A 20,705-nucleotide genomic window follows, 5' to 3' on the forward strand; every position below is an offset into this window, starting at 1 on the left:
AAAAATAAAAATAAAAAACAGCATTGACCAGTTTTTTTTTTTGTCAAATTGTTGTTAGTTTGGGACCTCACCAAACCAAGTGAAATATGACCATGAATAACAAACAGTACAAGTAAAAAGGGCTTAAGGGAAACATCCTTCAGGAATATGATCTGTAATTTGGTCATCATAACATTTATTTACATATGTAAAAAGTTCAAATGCTTCTTTTAGTATTTCAAACTTTCTTCAGCTTATTTGTCCAATTTTGAACTTAGTTAAAGATCTACATAATTTCTCACAAAGTTTTGGAGAGAATACACACATCTTTCCATATTTGACCATTTCAGCAGATGTCCTTAATTATTTTTGGTCATTGTGGTTTAGAGGCAACAGAATTCTCAGATGTCCGCAATAGTTCTCACAAGGCAAAAATAAAAAAAAATAAAAAATAAAAAATAACCCAGCACCAAACACAATACAGTTAAACAAGTCTAACAATGTATTCTCTATTTAACCTTTATATATTCTAAGCATTCCCTTATTATTATTATTTTATTTTATTTATTTTTTTTAGCCAGAGAGTATTTTTATTTTTGCCATCAAAATAAAAGCAAGAAAGCATTTTGTTTTTGTCTAACTCTGCCTACCTGCATTACATAGGACAAGCAGATAGTCCTGCACCATAACTCCCACCAGTGGTTAAGTCAGTGTTGCTGTACAGGATCATCAGAAAGAATTTTAACAAAAAAAAATAAATAAATACAGAAATTTACATCACACTTAAAAATGGTGCCTACAAAATAATGGCCGCTGTGAGGTCAAAGGTACACACCTTACATTTCCTGCTTTTCCTGCTTCTAATTGGCCATGTCCGACGTTTACATTTTTAAAACCAGGGGAAGTGTGGCATTTATCCTTATGTAAACACACCACACCATTCAAGATGCAACAGCTGTTGAAGGTTTACATGCCTTATGCCAACCAGTTCCACAAACTTGCATCATTAGGGTGTAAATGCTCAGACAGCAAGGTACCTGCAACATGTCACTCACTATATTTGTTATTTGAGCAGACGTGAGTTGAAAGAATGAAAGCCAGCATGAAGCATGCACAAGTGATTTTTTTGTATTACATTTTTACCTCAATGGCATCCATTTACCATTTCGGTTATAGCCATGATTTGTAGAGGATACATTTTCATAGCAGCGGAAATGTTGCATTATAAAAACCAAGCACATGAGAGTATACATTAAATATTTAAAAATGTGATCAACTCGAGAACCTTGAGTGTTTAATGTAAATCGTGCCGGCATTTGTCTTTAACAAATCTAACAGTTCCCATTTTCATTTATAACCAAAGGATTCATCGGAAATCGAGAAGCCTATAAATTACCCGAAACAATCAAGTTTACTAAATCAACACTTGAGTTCCCTAAAGGCTTGTTCCATACTGTTGTTTCACATTCTCTGTCAAGTTTTTTCCTTTCAAACATATATATACACACACACACACGTACTGACAAAGTACACTGTGATTTTCTCATTGAAAAATGGCTGTGAGCACCTATGAAAAGCTTCAGAATTGTATTTCCCCACATCATTTATTTTCTTTGGGCTGCCGAGTCTTTCTCCCATGCTTCATGCTCTGGCTGCGGTGAGCTGAGAGAGAACAGGACACGCCTAAAAAACCCTAAAGTGTCTCTGGTGGCCGGTGTCAGTTGTGCACAGAGATTGTGGTCCTTGGCCCCGACCCAAGGATTAGGTGTTCCAGGGAAGAGAGATTTCTTGGCCCTTGCCAATCCCCAAGAGTGCTCTGGGAATTGTGTGTTTGTGTATATGTGCTTTTCCCTCCTCCCTCCCCACCTCCTCTGCACTTGAGTTTTACGCCATCTTCCTCCTCCTCCTTAAAATGCCCACGAGCATGCGGATGGCATAATCAGGGCCTGCCCTGGCTGGGTGGGTTTAAAAAGACTGACAAAATGTAGCTTGGATTGTGAAAGGGGACAAATCTAGTAATATAGTCAAACTGAGTGGGAGAGTGAGAAAGGGGGGAGAGAGAGAGTGAGCAGTCGAATAAGTGAACGGTGGGGGATCTTGGGCAAAGGAGGTAAGACAGGATATGAAAACAATGGACTCATTGTAGAGAGATGATAGAGGGATGAGAAGGAGATCGGTGGAACACAGCACCATCTACAGGCTGATAGAGCACACCATCAGATGATCACCGGAGGATGGCCAGAAGTGGGTGGGATGGCATTTCCTTTTATGAGTGGATATCAAATGTGATTGGGAAGAATAAAAGAATTCATTGTAGTGATACGGGTGAAATCGCTTTGATAATAGATGGATTATTTTGGTTTTATAGTTGCAACATGAGAAAGAGTGAGTCACTTTGAAACCCTCTTTGACGTGTTTCCACATAAAAGGCTTTGACAAACAAGAGAGAGATGACCTATAGTGACTAAATGCATTCTTCTCCATTTCCTGCATTTTTATGGGCTGTGCTTGAATTTCAAATGGAACAGTTGCATGAATGCCAGCTCCAACGCTTCCTCTCTCCTCCAAAGTCTCTTTTTCTGTTCTCCAGGTGACCGTTTTGTAGCCCCGCCACCTTTCCTGTGCCAAAAATGCCAACTGTAACAACAAAAAGTGGCAGATGCCAAGGGAATCCCAGACGAATGACCTCCGTAAAGCCGGCCTACCAAAGAGAAGCAAATATTTACCCTGCGTGTTTGAACCCATGGCGCGGTGCCACGGCTGCCCCTCAGAGCACATACCGGCCCGATAGGCTTACTCGTCCTCCAACTTTACTCCCTGGGTACATCCTATATGACGCCAGAAAAATCTTCTCGATTTTCAACCATCACATCATAGAGCGGAACATGATGGACAGGGGTGGGTTTAAGAGATGTTAAAAGAATATTCCAGGTTCAATACTATTTAAGTTCAATCATAATGATCATCAAAAATTAACTGACGCTTCTCTCTTTTTCTTTAAAGATCATAAATCTGGATTATACAAATTTTTTAAAAGCTCAGAACTTAAATATTAAAGATAAGATATAGACAATATGCATGTTAAAGTGATTTTAAGTGATTAATTATTTTCTGTGTAAGTTTCAATTTAAATATAAACCCTACAATGTTGTTAAATATTTTAAACAAATATACAGCTCAAACAATACATGCGTTTTAAAAGAAGACTTCATCCAAACACCTTGATAAAATAAGCTGCACATTTCTGCATTTAAGACCGAAATTCTGCCCTATTCACTTCTCTTGTAAGTGTCTCTACACATTTTTGTGATAATCAACATTATGCCAATAGAGAATGGAGATTTCTCTGTCTCCTATTTTTCTTTCATTTTTATCAAACATTTTTTTTTTCTTTTTCAAACTTTAAGTCTTCTTATCACCAGTGCCGTCTCTTATTCCATTCAGGTCCAGCACATCCCAGAGCTCAGCCGCCCTGAGACCAAAGCCTCCTTACGGGACACTGACTTCAAAGTCCATTTTGGAAGGACTGATCTGAAGAACGCGAACCGGTCTCTGATAACCAACAGAGCAGTCGGGATCAGTGGAGAAGCCACCAAATGAGATCTCCTGGGCATCAAACACACACAATACATAAAATATGTGCATATCATATTAATGTGCTGTTCTATTCTTATGTTGAGGTGAAGCTGGATGGAATATACTGACTGTCTTGACTGTGAATTACTTGTGCTTGATTAACTCAGTAGTAAACAGTTTTACATGGAAAACATATATTGGCTCTAGTTTTGCTCAACTCTTTGACTTTGCAGGTCATACCAGGATGCAAAACTGCACAACTGACCCACCTGTGCACTCAGTGACCACATAACCCATCATCCTCCATCATATTAGCATGTCCACTCTAAGAAATGAGCTCTCAAATCAGCATTTAATCCCTCAGGAGAACAACAACAACTGCAGTGTGGTACAATATAGAACAGATGTGCAAGATCTTAACCTGGGACAAGAAAATGCCTTGATGCGTCAGCCATCTTTTAAAAATAAATAAATAAATAAAATATCAGACTTAATCTGATAAAAGGGCCCAGAATAGGTGCAGTGCAAACTGATAAACTCTGAAAAAAAAAAAAAAAAAAAAAAACTTTCAAATGTCTGTCTGCATTAGGCTATTGTCCTTTAATCTGACTCCCACCATGCTGGATTATAATCCCTGTGTCCTGTAGAAACAATCATCAACTACATGATGGGGAAGGGGAGGTTAGGAGGCAAAATGGATATACGAACAATGTGTTAAACTCTGTCAAAAAAAAAAAAAAAGAGGATTGCAGTGGATATGGAATCAATCACTAGAGCTACTGACTTTATGGCTCTACTAAGCTTGTTCTACTAGATAGACAGGTGCTTTTGTTCTGAGAACAGCGATCCAGGGTGAAATGTTCGAAAATTCCTTAAATGGTAAACAAAAAGTAACTTTTCCTGAAATATTCCACATCAAGCTCCATGTCGAAAATGCATGACTCCAGGAGTTGGCATGCGGCAGCGGTTCCAGCCTGCTCAGCCCACGCCGTCTCTAAAGACCCTTAAACCAAAGCAAACGTTTCAACAACATTTCCATCCATTCCTGCTCTAACAGTGTGATGAGAGCAGGTTAAAGCTGTAAGCCATCAAAGTCTGCCGAGCAGTGTGCCCTGTTTGAAACTCATCTGGATCCCCCATAAACACTCAGCTGCTAATTGGCTGCACATGTTGAGCTGAGTGCATTTTAGCATGCGTTAGTGTGTGTGTGCCGCAGCATGGTAGAATGTGCATGCGTGTGTTGGCATACAACATGGTTTATCAGTCTGATCAAAGACAGCCTTTCCTTAAACTGTCTGCAATATGAAAGGCACACAAAGGCAGGAATAGCTTCATGGTAAATATCTGATCTGGAAAGTAATTGGTACCTGTCTCGGAGATCTGGCTCTTTGATCGACACTCCTTTCCTCTTCCGTAGTTTAAATGTGGAAATTTATTTATTGGTGGCTCCCCCACATCCGATCATCATGCGCCATCTGGGCAGGGTGCTAAAAGATGCTCACCGCCAAACGTGCTCTCTGAGCTCACGAAACTGTCCTCGCTTCTTGCCACACAGCATATGAGAAATACCTGAGATAAATGGCATAAAATTTAATTATTAGAAAGGAAAACTGTTTAAAGTTATAATTTATTATTATAACATGGCTCTGAGAAGCACATCATTTAAAAAAACAAAACAAAACAAAAAAAACACTTGCTTCAGATGACTAGTTTTATAGATGATCTATTGTTGCACAAGTAAATATTGCTATTAGTGTTGTCAATAATAAAAAAGAATGAATTAAAAAATGCATTAATCGCATCTGTAATTATTTAAAGAAGGCGTAAGCACCTTTGCCTCCTCTCCATATATAGGGAAAAAAAAAAAACCTACACAACATTCATGATACATACCTGTACATGAATGCCGATAGCTGAAGCTATGCAAAGTATGGACTTGCATTACAGTTGTACTTCAAGCTTGAATTACTTCTATGATAGGAAAATCCCTTATGGAATTTACATAATGATTAAATGCATTATTTTTTCATCAAATTACTTCAATAATAAGAAATTGACAGCACTGATTGTTTCATGTACATTTATCCTTAAATAAATCATTAAAGGCATAACAATAACAAAAGCTCATAATTCAATGAGCACCTATAGCTAAAACATCTGTTAATATTGTACATTTGAGAGAGTGTTCAAGTACAATACGTCCCTTCAGTAGATCCATGAAAAATTACAGACATGAAAAAAATAACATGTAAATGCATCCTGTTTGAATGATTAATACAACAACACTGCAAGCCAGTTAAACACAAGTAAACCTTCTGAGGTCATGTGACTAACACGGTGTCTTGCTGGGACAGGGTTGACAGAGTCGTGACATTTCACCCCAGTGCATTGCGGTGTTGTCTGTCATTTTGAACATGACTGAATGATGGCTATTTACATGCCCTAAGGGATGGTATTGTGTGGCAGGAGCCAGATCACATGCGCAGGGTCCACTGAATTGAATGCCTGTTCTAAAGGGGGATTTGTGCCACTGTAGAATCCTTTGAAAAACATCCATAAACTTATACTTGTCTCTAAATAAAGTCATAAACTTATGTCAGTAGATTTAGAATAGGCCTAAGGGATTGTTTTGTTATTTTGTTGCTTTTTTGCTAAAAAAACTATTTTACAGAAATGTTATAATTACATATTCACATGAAATGCACACAGAGATGCTTAAGAGTTTACCCCAAACCACCAAGCTATTTAGCTGTGCAGTTTCTATAGGTTTAAAAAAAAAAAAAAAAAAAAAAAACATTTAGGGCTTTTATGGTTGCTGGGGCCAAATGCTACTCTAAACAAAACCATTGCTCTTAGGTATGCATCATATCGCCACATTAAATAACCATTGGTGCGCAGGCAGTGTATTGACAGCACGCAGGCTAGCACAACCTCAAATGTCACCTATAAGACCATAAGCCACTTTAGGGATTTCAGTGATGCGATAGCTCACATATCATAATCAAACAGAGTCTGGATGTGATTACAAAAGAGCCAAAGGCCTCAAGAAATCCTTCTGTCCTCTCAATAACAAAAGGATTGCTTTTTCTCCCGCTAGCTGGCCACGTTCTGTTTCACGACCGAAACAGTGCCTCAAAAATGTCTTTAATAGCCTTATCAGTCTGGTTGGAAAACACAGGCCCCGATTCTCACTCCGTACACCAGAAATGTTGCCCTTCAAATGCTTAGAGAGTCTGGAGTTATTTAGCTCTGGTCCCCAATTCCAGGCCCGTGCCAAACCCAGAGTAGCATTGGAGGATTGTGTTTAAGAGCTGGCACAGGATAGCTCAGATACTTGTGTGCAAAGACACTGCCAGAGGGAGGGTGCCAAGAGGGCCCATCTCATCTCCAAGCTGCAAGCAACTGGAAAGTTTCAACAATCGTAGCATTACATTTTGTCTTGGACTGGGATATTTTGATGTTTTGCGCATTTTATTTCTTGCATTGAAATCACCTGAACAAAGCTAAATGGTCATCATTAATGCAAGTAATATTGTGTTGCAAATTGTATACATATTTTAACTAAACATATACAAGTAGAAGAATAGAAAATAAAGAAAAACCATTGACAAAGAAAGTAGCTATCATTAACATGCAAAGACAACACAATCGCCCTCAAAGCTCCGTTGCTGATTTCTACTTGAATATATCATTGCTTGATCTATGCAAGTTCCATTACCTCCTATATATCTGATGGAGAGGAAATAAAAAGGATTCGCAGACTGAAGTGATGCATCCCATCCAGCTTTTTGCCAACAGGAGTCTACGAATCGAAGACAAGTGGTGGCGAAGCGGGGCTGTGAACCTCTCATTTGCAAGAGCACAGAAGTGTGTGGCTTAGGAAAATGGCTGTAATAGCAAACATGTGTGCCATATGTAACATGTTAGTAAAGTTGGGGGGTCTTTTCAGAGTGGAAATCTTGATAGTTGCTGATAAGAGCCCTTTCTTAATTTAGTTGACTATACAGGAGGAAACTACTACATGTATACACAAGCACTAGACTAGACAGATGAAGCTGAGTGGGGGTTGTTTTAGGACTATTATACTTTTATACAACAGCCCACAATTCTTTGATATTGCTTTTACAAAACAGTTCAATAAACATTAAGTCAATATTGAGTAGATTACGTGTTAATTAATCTCAGTTCCCTCCTTAGCTCCGTCACAATAAATAAATATAGCAGAACAAAGCCTAGCAGAACACTAAGATACACAACAGAGGTGTTTTTCGTTCAAGAATGATTCAATGTTTTGAAAAAAAGCTTGATGATTCAGTCGCTTGTACTTGCTCTCTCAAAGAATCTGAACGAATGGTTGACTCATTTACAAAGCTACTGGTTTTGTTCTGGAGTTCTTGAATTAATCTGTTTAATGAACGAGTCAATGACTCCCTCACAAAGACAACTGATTGAATCGATCAGAATTTTGAATTAATTGATTAAATGAATGATTCAGTGACTAATTTTGTTCGAGGAAATTGGCGTTTGAATGAATCTGTTCAATAAATGATAGTAAAAAACAGTTAAGGACTGTTTTCTAACACACATGCTGTAAATAATATTTTATATACACACACACACACACACACATACATATATATATATATATATATATATATATATATATATATATATATATATATATATATATATATATATATATATATATATATAAAATGAAAGCTACATAGGTTACTTTAAGCGAATAATTCAAAGAATAGGTCTATTCTTTAACAATATCAATTTGCTAGGGTTACACAATGAGAAAAATTTTGCCATTATGCAAGGGAAGATACGATTTCATAAAATGAAAAAAAATATTTTTTATTTCATGCTCTGACTGAAGTAGCATTGATGTTTGACATGGAAGTCTTTTTATAGCTTTCCCGGGAAAGCATGGTCTAAATTCTTAGAGGGTGATAAAAACTCACTTTCACTTTCAGTGAATGATACCGTTCTTGTAAAATAACACTAATTTTATGATGTTTCCAAATATTTAAAAGGTGTGTATAATTGAGAACAATGTACACTTCATTTGGTGTGAAATTATGCTACTGAAGCAATTGTTGGAGGCTATGTCCAAATGCAGGAATGTTTCACAGAAATGTACACTTTTCCTAGAAATAATACAGGAGCTCGTTCTGTGTCTTTCTCTGATTCACACATCTGTTTTTTACAGAAATGTTTAAAACATCAGAAAATAAATTTTTATTTCCAATTCTTATATAACGCACCACTGTCTTTCATTTTGTTTTGCATTTATAGATTTTCAGTAAATGTATTTTATTGCATCGTTTAAATTATTTTGGTTGCATATGGTATAGGAGAATGAAGAGAGTTCATTCTGTGATTAATTTACTGCATTTTCCAGTATTGTTCACGTTCTGTAATTGTTAAACAAAAACTGATAAAGTGAAAATTAGTTTTAAATGTCATTAAACAAATATACAGTATGTGTGTGTGTATATATATATATATATATATATTTATATATATTTACATATACAGTATATATACAGTATGTGTGTGTATGTATATATTATATATATATATATATATATATTTATATATATATATAAATTTGCACATTTAATATGTAAATGTCTGATAAAAAAGCTCTGAATAAATTCTGCACAATTTTTTTTTTTTCTTCTTCTTCTTCACAGCGCATAGACAAGTATGGCATAGGTCAACAGTCAATTCAGTGAAGTTCAGAACCCTAGAAGTAAATAAGAACCTCAATGTTACATTCATCCTTTGAGTTTCATTATAACGGCAGACTTGCTATTTATTGTCAGTTTCTCAGCAGTAGTAGCTCTAAACTAACATGGTTCATTGTGTGTTCATCTACAACTTGAAGCCTTTATTCTTCCAAAAAAAAAGAGAGAGAGGATGCCACAAGGACACCAGCATGTTGGTTTGAACGGATTTGTGTTATTGCTAAGAGACCACTGGTCGAAGCCAAAACCCCTTCCTTCCTTCTGACCAGCCTTAGCAGAGAACAGCTTAAGCTGCAATGAATTAAGAAAATGAGAACCGGAAAATTGCACTTTTAATTTTCTGACCTTGTTCCATTTCCTGCACTAATGTCCAAGCGCTCTGGGAGCCACATCCCTCCTTTGTTTTTATGACTTTTATAGACAACACTCCACCATGTAAACCCCTATTTTCAATACAGGGCCTTACAATAAACATTTTGTTTTCAGTTTGGATCAATGTGTCTGGGTTTCCTCTGATCACGGGGTTTCCAGCAGAGAAAGGAGAAGAAGTGGCTCAAATAAAAACTTGAGGGACATCATGGAGATTTTGGCAGATTTTTGATCAGCATAACAATATGATTTTAATGTGGCAGAATATCCCCATGGGCCATTATAGCCTGTAGTGAAACCCCATTGAGCTGTTCAAAAAGTGAAAGGAAGTATGCCAAAGCAGAAAGTTCTCAGAAATCACACGAACAGATTTGATCAAAATGAGTGATTTTTAGCAGAGCTGACGATAGAATTTTTTTTTTTTTTTTTTCATATGTTATTCTCATGAATCCCATTTCAATCATGTTATGAAGCCCATTTTATTCATTGGATTTTGGGGGATTGGGAGGTGCAATTTGTGAAACTGTATGAGACAGATATCGCTCAAAGGCAGCTTAAATTGGCCAAGTTTCACTGGCTCCCCAGCGCTGTTATTACAGAGAATATACATTGCTTGAATCACCATTAGTTAACAGCTGGCTTACTGCACTTAAACCAACCGAACGGACGTCTCATGAGAAAATGAAACTGTGTCAACAACATCAGTTACATGCAGTACTAAGTGATGACATTCTATGACTGTAGGGTATGTGGAGGCCTTATTAATCACAATACTTTTCATCATAGCTTTACTTTTGTATTCATTTTTTTTTACATTTCTTGTTTTTCCAGTGAGGATTCTGCAGTACAAACAAACAAGTCAGTACCCTGCACAGAACAATAACTTATTTGATTTCAATAAGAGTGTTGATGTTAAGTCGGCTCTTTATTTGTAGCCTACTATTTAGTGTAGTGTGTGAAAAAGAAAAGGGGAATACTGCATAACTGTCTTGCGTTAGCGTTTGGATGTAAGCCACTCTGTTTTTGCTCCATGCAGAGATTCATCGCGCCCTCAAGGAGCCTTATTTAGCGTACAGATGCATCTCATCTGCTGGGTCTTAGAAGCCATGCCACATGGGAGGACACAAATTTGTTTCAAGTAGGAATTTAAATACACACATAAAGAAAACTCTCAGTGCCTTGGCCTTGCAACACAAACTTTGCAGATTTCAGTCGTCTGTTTCACTGAAGTGCTCAAAAAAAGCGACCACTGCCCTGTTTCAAGTCACGCACTGCGGCCTAAAAAAGGTTACGCTCCACCACAGACAATGGCCCATATGAGCAATTTGGCAGTTCTGTATTGTTTGTGTCAGCAGAGTAAAGTAATTTATCCAAGATAACCTAAGAAGACCTCATTTAGTAGTGCAGAATTGACCATTCAGTCTTATCACAGACCTTTCTGAGATGTTATTAGTCTCTCTGTTTTATCCGAGTTTATGTATCACAACTCATTGTCCTTGTCTGATTTAATTAGTTGGCACTTTATTTGCGAGTTAAATGACCATCTCTTGCTCTTTTCAAATATGAAATGACATTGTGACAAGATAGCGATTCAAATCTGCCTCTCATTGTGTCCTGCTCGTAGGGACGCTGCAGAATAAATCTGAATAAATTAAGCAGATAAATGAATATTTATAATAAGTTGTAGTTAATCTTAAAAGGTAAAATGATGGCAAATGACATGCCTTCGATACCAACGCAACTTTTTAAAGTTGATATAGATTATTTTACTGTCACATTTGAATAACGAACTGTAAGATGACCCTAGTTCGGGCCTTATTTCTACATGTGGAAACTCCTTGCAGGTTAAGTATACTAAGAGTATTTACACAATGTTTACTCGATGTATGTTTTGTTCCTTGTTCCTGCTGTGCAAGCTTAAATTCATGCATAAATTAAAGCACATACATACATACATATACACATATATACACACATATATGCATGTCTTATTTAAACATTTAAACATGTTATTTTATTTTTATAAATCCAATAAAGAACAAATGCTTTCAATAGAATTGTAGCAAATTCAACCAAAAAGCAAACTACGTTTTACAATCAAATGCACGCAAGAAGTGACAAGGAAATAACGCAAGATCACACATTAGATGAGTTCTCGCACAAAACTGGAAATGTTATTAAAATACAACTGTCTTCCATTTCTTGGGTCCAAATAGACTGAAAGAGCCTTTCTCAGAACTGAAGCCATGCTTGCTGATATTGTGGTCCATAACTCCTCTCATAAGCTCTCTCATTGGCCGTAGGTCATCGCCAATGTATTTTTCAGTCAGAACTCAAGGATTCTGACTCAAGCAGGATTTTGAGTCACCCACAGATATATACTCTCAGATTGCCTTTTTTGATAATTCGCACTGCATGAATGAGCACCGATTTTGGGTATTTGATGGTGATTTCACAAAACCTGTCGGTGAGTGAAAATCGGGGCTAAAATCGTGCAGAGTGAACTCAGCATTGAAAAAAAGTTAATGGAAAAGATAGTGAGAATGTTAGAATGAGACCTGACCTTTGACCCTTGCTGTTTCTCTAGGTATTAAAGTGACTGAGCATTATGGCAGCTCATTCTTAAAGGGCTTGTAGGAAGGACATACTGCGTCTGTGGTGAACAGCCCTCTGGTAGAGCGTTTCTGTGCGTGAAAGCTTGAGGACGCATCTGAAGTGCTTTGATAAAGTGCTTTGAGAGAAAATGAACTCCCTCATGGATTTAATGACATCAAAGAGTAAGTCTCTGGCATCGTAATAAATTCAGACCAAACTCATTGAGAAAGAGAGGGAAATTGAGCCTTGATTATCACAGCTTTTGTGTGACATTGAAAAGACTAAGAAGGCCAAGGGAGGAAGGGGATAAGAAAAACCCACTTGTTCTCTCTCAAACTAGCCCACAGAAGAGAAAGAGAGGAGCCGTTTGAGGATAGTCTGCTGCCTGGTCGTCAGATCGCTACACGGTCCTGAAACAGAAACTTTTCTGCCCATTGGACACAGCTTTTAGAAGCATATATGAGGGACAAAACAAAGCCCGGAGTAATAAGGAGCCCACACAGTGGCCATGAAAAATATCAAATCCCTTGATGCATTATTTATATGTGATCACCGTATTCACATGGTCTTTTTAAAGTCAAACCAAACTGTGACATGTTTACAATACGGGCCTTTTCACAGTATAAATCTCTTTTCAGATGTTTCGTTAGATTCTTCTGTTTCATAGCAACAGAAATAATAATTGAGTTTGTGAGCACAATGGATCTGACATCAGTACCTTGTCACAACCATTCTTACTTCATGAGGGGGTGTGTAATTTTACCGCAGTTTGAGCCAAATTAAATAAATGCTTTCATAGTGGTATCCAAACACTTTATTCAAATAGCTCACCAACTCTGCCCTCCACACTCTGACTCATAGGTAACAAACATATGACATGGAAATACTGGATATAAAAGTCAAGGGGGGCGAATTATGGGATGTAAAAAAAAGACATTAATGTAAAAGTCAAGCCAGTCTGTCATTACCTCAAGCTTTTAGAGCAACACCTTTTGGCTTACGTTTTGGGTGAGAGCTGAAAGTTTACTTGTTCACTGGCTTTCCCCATCAAGACATTTGAGTGTGAGTCAATGCCTCTAGAAATGGCCAGATAATTGTTCCTTTAGTTTTGATTTTAGGAGGCTAGTCTTTTACTTCAGCTTGTATAATAGATTTCTGGTTACCGTTTTAAAAAAAATAATAACTGCTGTGCTAATCTGTGGTTTGCATGTTATGTCTCCATTTCAGTATTGAGACTTGTTAACGGAATTAGCAATTGACAAGAGACAGCGAATGAATGGCGCAATGGAAAAAGTCCGGAAAGCTGTGGATGTGCACACACTCATTTAGCCTTTGTGAGCTAAGAGACTATTATAATATATGTATGGATGTTCATTTACTCTCTGATTTTTTTGGGATTTCTACTTTTCTTTTTGCTGATTTTCTTTAAAAAAGTTTTATCTTCATCTGATTAGAAATAATAAAAACCATATAATTCAATGAACCACGGACGTGAAGACCCACAATATGTTACAGTGCCATCTTTGTTGCTCAAATAGTTTCAACAATCAACCTTTTGTATCAGTGACTGGAAACTTCCTATAAATGGTAAGCAGATCTGCTGAGAAGTTGTGCGATATTTTCATCAATTCAGAACTGTTTGGGTTTACATATACAGTAGTTTTAGTGTTAGGGCTTAGCTAACTCAGGTAACAACAAAATCAAAACACTACTACACATCTTAGTTGTTAGTGAGATATACAACAGCAGACTGATGAAGGCCCAAATCTTTCAATCCAAAATGTCTTCTCAGCTTCTTTGAAATATTTTTCATAGGCCCATATTTCTTTTGAACAGCAGGTAATTAATATTGTGCAATTTTGTTTATGGTGGGGTGCCACACCTGAACTGACTGAAAACACCTGACACCAATTACACCCTTTTCAAGAGTTCATTCTCCAAACATTCCACAGACCTTTTCCATTAAGGACTTTAATTGTTTAAACCAGGCTTGTTCCTGAGATCTACCTTCCTGCAGAGTTTAGGTCCAACTCTAATCAAACACACCTGAAGCAGCTAATCAAAGTCTTGAAAATCATAGGCAGGTGTTCTGGAACAAAACATATTCTTTCATATGTTCTTTGCTATTGTTATATATTATTACCAATATTTTGTATTATTCATTAGTATGATTTAGAAGTTTGAATAACATTGTAGATCACCCATTCAGAAAATTATATGCTGCTTAACCATCATAAAAAAAAACACTTAAAAATAATTTTAAATGTGTATTGTAAGCTTATACGATGATGATGGTGATGATGATGATGATGATTAATGATTGATTCTATTAAATTAAAAAAAATAAAAACAGATTTAGATCAATTTGTTTTTATTGTATATTATATTTTATTATGATATATAATATAATTATATATAGTTTTATTTACACATGATGAAACCAAATTCTGATTAAATGAATTTATAATATTAAATTAATCTGTCAAAGTGTCAAAAATTTTTTGAAGTGTTAACATTGTACCTCAACTGTGCAAAGGTTAAATCATTCTAATATACATAATATATTTTAAAGATAGAAAATATTACTATTATTTTTTCACTATTCATTGGTTTAGAATTGAACTTTGTAATATTTATAATTAAACGTGTGGGGAGAAAATTAACATATACTAAATACTGTGCTTTAATGTTTATTATAGTGGCAGAATCCATGCTATTAAATAATAATATATTGAAAATAGTAAAATAATACTTTAAATTACAATTTTAAAATAATTATGATGAAAACAAATTATATAATAAAAATGTGTTTTATTAAAATACTTTCAAACAAATAATAGTGGCTGGATTGAGACTCCTTCGACAGAATATTCTTTCTGCTGTTCGGAGGAAGAGCTCAAAAGGACAAATTTTCAACATAACCGTCACAAGCCTCACACACAGCAGTCTCACTCAACTCAATGGCTCCACCCAGCAGTAAACGCTCTCCATTTTTTCATAGTGAAGGCAGAGCAGGAAATGATATAATTGTTGCATTTTTCCCATGCCCATTTGCCCTGTGCTTGACCCCCTCCTTCGGCTGCTGGGAATGGTCACTTAGTGATTAGTGCTGTGAGCGTCTGAGTTTTCATCCACAGAGATCTGTGTAGGGGGTGTTCGGAGACCTTTACAGTGCATCTGTGTGGCTGTGAGAGAGAACTTGTGGGAAAAACAGCTTTATGTGGTGCTGCCACTATAAATAGAGCATCAGGAAATCTGTTTAACAATCACTCATGGGATGTTTAATGAGTCTATAGTTAGCAATTCCAGCAGAGAACAAAAAGATACTTTTAATCAATCAGCTACACTGCATTACAAATGCACAGTGCGATGTGCTGCCTTTCGCAGTGGATTTGATTACGGCTGTTCAACATCAGTCTGTTCTTCAGTCGATTAATATTGTGTATAATAAGGATGCTCATGGGAAAGGCAACATCTAAACAATGAAGCGCATTGTGTCTTAAATCCAGCCAAGTGACATCATGTCGTTTTACCACTGAGGTCACATGAAACGCCCTGCACCGTGCTTCCCAAGAAAGGACAGTGGAAGATATTAGGTGTTTCGGACACTCTGGGTGGAATGCATATTTTAAGGTCTAAATTAGGTCCGCTAGTCTCAATCCTTGACCGAAATGGTGGGAAATGTCAGTATGATCTCAGTACATCACCCAAGTCTGCTGTCATTATCTATTAATGTTAAACTAGCCCTTAATAGTTCCCATAAGCATTTATTGACTCCTAATAAAAAATCATAGAAATGACTCTGTCTGGATGCTTCTAATGCACACTATATTTGTAGTTTTCTTTTGTATCTTTAAATGGAAAATAGCCTCTTTTATGCATCAAAGTTTGTAAATTACAGTAAAGTTGCTGGATTGACAGATTTTTCTGGTAAATATATCATATCTGCTGTGTTGTTCATATAAGCAACTGATTTCTGTATTTTAATCTTTAAGGCAACCATTCACACAAAAGCACCAAAACAGCATAAAACTGCAGTTTTGGTGATAAATCTGTTGACATTTTACTCTCTCAGGATGGAGATGAGTTTGTTTCTTCATCGGAATAGATTTGGACAAATTCAGCATTACATCACTTGCTCGCCAATGGATCCTGTGTAGTGAATGGGTGCCGTCAAAATGACAGTCTGAATGAGAATTTGTTTTCACTTCACAATATATATTAACTAATGGACTAGCATCGTGTAGATTACCTGTGGATTATTGTGATGTTTTTATCAGCTGTTTGAATTCTTATTCTGATGGCACTGCATCCTTTGGTGAGCAAATGATATAATGCTACATTTATGCAAAACTTTTCAGATGAAGAAACAAACTGCAACTTGGATGGCCTGAGAGAGAGTAAGTTTTCAGCAAATATTCAATTTTCTATGAGTTATTCCTTTAAACGCTGTGCTGTTTTCTTTTTCTTCTCTTCAAATGCAAAGAAGCACTTTAGTTTCACTGTGTCTGTCTAGTTTGACAACATATGTTTGACTTCTGAGTGACAGGCATAAGGGGATAATCACAATGTGTTTTTGCTTTCTAAAAACCAGGATACTGCACAATAGTATCCAAAGGCAAAGCCACATTGTTGATTATTGAAAAAGATTTAGGTTTTGTTTTTTGTTTTTTTGTGGCACTCATGAAAAACACTAGATGTGAACAGTGGAATGGCCAAAATAATTAGAAGGTCATGCAAAAGACACAACCACAACATTTAAAGACGTCCATCTGGCGCGAATATACATACAGAAACAATGAAAATACAAAAAACGTGTTCTGTTTGATTGTATGATTCATACTTTACTTGATACTCTACTTTTGAGCAAACTTTATTAATTTATTAAAGGCCTAGGTGTTTGTCATCCTCTCCTCACCTTCTGGAAAAAAAAGAGAACACTAAAAATCTCTGACCCATTTCACTTACTGAATGAAACAAATCTAACTAATCACAAGTCATCATATATCAAAATGACGATATATCATTCTGGCTCCAACTATCAGCCAGACCTCAATTTATCTGGCATCTAAATCGCTTTTGTGACATTTATAAAGGAAGCCAGTACTCTGTGATTCCAGTCCAGCTTTTCCCCTTCCAAAGGTGGATAAACAAGTCATGAAATCTGGGCAGCAAGCACTGCAGAACTATAGCTGTACTGAGAACCAGAGTATCACATCCAGTCACACACATATACACCTCTTCCTCACAAAATGAATGAACTCTTACTTTTTTTTTTTGTTTTTCTTTCTTTCAGATACACAGGACTGGGTGTAATAATTGGCTTGCGTTTCCTTTTATTGAGAGAGAGCACTATAAACTGTTTATGTATTTTTGTCCATTGCCTGACTTGAGAAGTTAAATCATAGTTCAACTGAAAGTGAATTGAATTTTATTATTATTATTATTATTATTTAGTACCCTAAAATTAACATTTTAAGTATTTTTTTAATCAAACAAAGACATGTTTAAAGAGCAAAAGAAATGTACACTAAATATTATGCTATAATGTTTCATATATTGTAGTGGCAGAATTTATGCTGTATTAACTAATATTCCAAATAATTAAAATAATATAATTAAACATTTAATAAAAAATAAAAAAATGATTTAAAAAGTGCGAGAAGGAAATAATATTAGAATTTAAAATAAGAAGAAGAAAGTTGAGCCATATCTACAGGTGCAAGACTGACCGAGTCATGCAATAATTGTCTTCATTTGTGTTGTGTACATTATGATTGCATCTAATCGTTTCTCATCAGTAACACAGTTGTATACCACGTTTTACCTTTTTTTTAACAGTTCAGGATGTCTGGTGACTGTTTATATGACAGATCCCAGAAGCCTTTGTGTTTGAGATTGGGACTATTGTAGTAGCTCAGGAGGTTTAGTTAGTTTGGTTTGGCAACAGTCAAACTACTGTTTAGTTTTTGCATAAACAATTGCATTGTTCAATGTCAACCTTATTTTTACCTCCTTTCTTTTTTGAAAGTAGGATCGTGTCAACAGTTGGACTCGGAGTGGTCCTAAAAGTCTTTCTCTCATGAATTCCAGCCAGGCTCTCATTGATACAGTAACAAAGCACGTTGAGTGTTGTTGGCCATTCGGTTAAATCATACAAACAATGCGGATTCTGGAATTTTCATTTGAGTTCTGACATGTTACAGCTATTTATGACTATCGTGCACTTAATATTTCCAAGATGACAGAACTGTGTAGGGAGTTGTGTTTTAGTATCACAATACGTGTCTGATTTATTATACTTTTTTCTTTTGTTCCCTGTAATTAAGTGTATGTTTTATTTTTTGAAGATTTATTTACAAATAATTAATGGATATTACAAAAGCGTTTTTTTTTTTTTTTTGTGTGTGTGTGTGATTGTGTAAACCATAAGAGTGATTTATGAAGTGGATATTGGAATAAAGCTGCTGGTTTGTGGCTTGGGAACTGTAAGAACTGGATTAAAAGGTTTTGAGCCTGTGAAAAAAAATAAAAATACCAACAAGCCAGCAATCGAAGGTCCACAGTGGTCTTGTGTGTGTGTTATCAGTGGAGTGCCAGTGAGGTGGGGGATACCGTGGCATTATACAGTGGTACTGTGGCATCCGTCTATGATGAATAATGCCAGGCTTAGAAGATGTGCCCAAGCCAAGATTTGAAAAGCTTTGAAAGAGGAGGGGGGGGAGAAATCGGGATTGTTCTTAAGAAAAACATTTCTATATGCACAGTTTGCTGTTATACAGTAAATGTCAGCAGTTGGTTTTAATTTTTGTTAATTTACAGCATTCTTAGATTTTTTTTTAAATGTCTTGTTAGTTTTTGTGAGCATCTGAAACATTTTAAAACAGAAGAAAATACACTAATACGTGTATTTATCTTTAAAAATGCTCCTTTGGTGCAGGGTAAAGGCCGGTATTTGCTATACAGTATCTGGGGTGATTCTGTCAAGTGCATGGCTTCCTACAGAAATTGCTGTCACTCTTTACTTCTAACATCTGCTTCCATTAAAAGCCACTCAGAATGGTAATTTAGTGACCTGCTGAGCCCTGAAGCCATCTCTACTGAAGCACACCTGTGCTTTTCTAAGAGTATAATAGGATCAGGACTATTAGTTGGCAATTAGAAATTGTTTAAACCTGAAGTATTACCAGATCACATTACAGGCACTGGCCAAAACTGAAACAAGTTCACAAGTGCAAGTCACCAGACAGAAATGGAAACCTCTTTAATGCTTATATATTTATGCTGAGAACATGATCATCTTGTGCTGAGATACTGTATAGTATACAGGCTGCTTTGTTATAAATGCTGTGGAGGATTTGTTTGTGGAACATCAATTAATTCCAAAGAGTGGTCACAGCATATACAATAAAATAAAATAATAAAATAAAATAAAACCATGATAGCATTCTTTCTACAGCTTTTAATTATTTTTAGGCTATATTTTTGGTACAAATGAATGCTTAAAAAATAATAACACTTTTATTTATATATTTGGGTTATTTCCACAGCTATGACCATTCATTTAGAAAGTCTAGTTAATGACAGCATACCCCATTTCATATTATTAGGTGACGTGTTCATATGGTTTTGAGTATTACTTGAAGCAGCCAGCAGTAAGGAGTTTAAAACATGCTTAACTAAACATTTATATTAAGAAGACATTGTGCACCGTGTGAATTTGATAACTTTAGATTGACCCTTGTGGATTATTAAATCTTAAACACACACATACACACAGACACACACAGTGACCATGATTTGTGTAGCACTGAAAAACGTCCAAGAGCTTACCTAATGTTTCACTTGTGGACCAGTTTGGCCCGTCCAACACCCTGCAGCTGTTAACATACCGTAAAATGCTCAGACTGGGCCAAAAGACAGGAAGTGGCTTGTATTTAGCTATCAACTTGATAACCACTATTATTTTCTTTTCTTATGAGAAAAGTAAAGAACAAACTACACAAGAAAACTTCTGTGAAAAAAAAAATGGTCAGAAAAAAAAACGGTAAATTACACACAGTCAAAATGAAATTACTGATGTGCATTTAAATGGTTGGGATTATCATAACATGTTATTGTACGTTCAATCTGTCAGTAGGCAATAAGTCAACATTTTGAAAAGTGTTTTTGTTTACTTTGAAAACCATGTGTTATAGCAAGTCAAACAAGCAAGAAAAACATTGTTAATGTCAACATGTCGCCCTCTAGTGTTCAAGAGACACAACAGATCAATCACTTTCCCCTGAATGGAAATATTTGCAGCAGAAATAAAACTACATAAAATAGATATACAAAATAAATAAGGTTTAGTACATACCAATTTTCATTTTAAGTGTCCAATCTAATAACAGTAACAAGTTCAACTGATATGACCACAGATAATAG

The 20,705-nt window shown here is 36.0% G+C and overlaps 1 long non-coding RNA gene across 3 annotated transcripts; it reads left to right on the forward strand.

The window, feature by feature from the left end:
- Positions 1–1,544: 1,544 nt before the first annotated feature.
- On the forward strand, positions 1,545–3,750 carry LOC122138478. Of its 3 annotated transcripts, none has more exons than XR_006155610.1 (3): positions 1,545–2,223; positions 2,570–2,910; positions 3,424–3,750. It is a non-coding gene; the product is annotated as an uncharacterized LOC122138478 (long non-coding RNA). The 3 variants fall into 3 exon arrangements; XR_006155609.1 differs by having other exon boundaries at positions 1,551–2,223; positions 2,570–2,877; XR_006155611.1 differs by having other exon boundaries at positions 1,900–2,223; positions 2,570–2,800.
- Positions 3,751–20,705: the final 16,955 nt, after the last annotated feature.

Source organism: Cyprinus carpio, chromosome B9, assembly GCF_018340385.1.
Source record: "Cyprinus carpio isolate SPL01 chromosome B9, ASM1834038v1, whole genome shotgun sequence".
NCBI classification, from domain to species: Eukaryota; Metazoa; Chordata; class Actinopteri; order Cypriniformes; family Cyprinidae; genus Cyprinus; species Cyprinus carpio.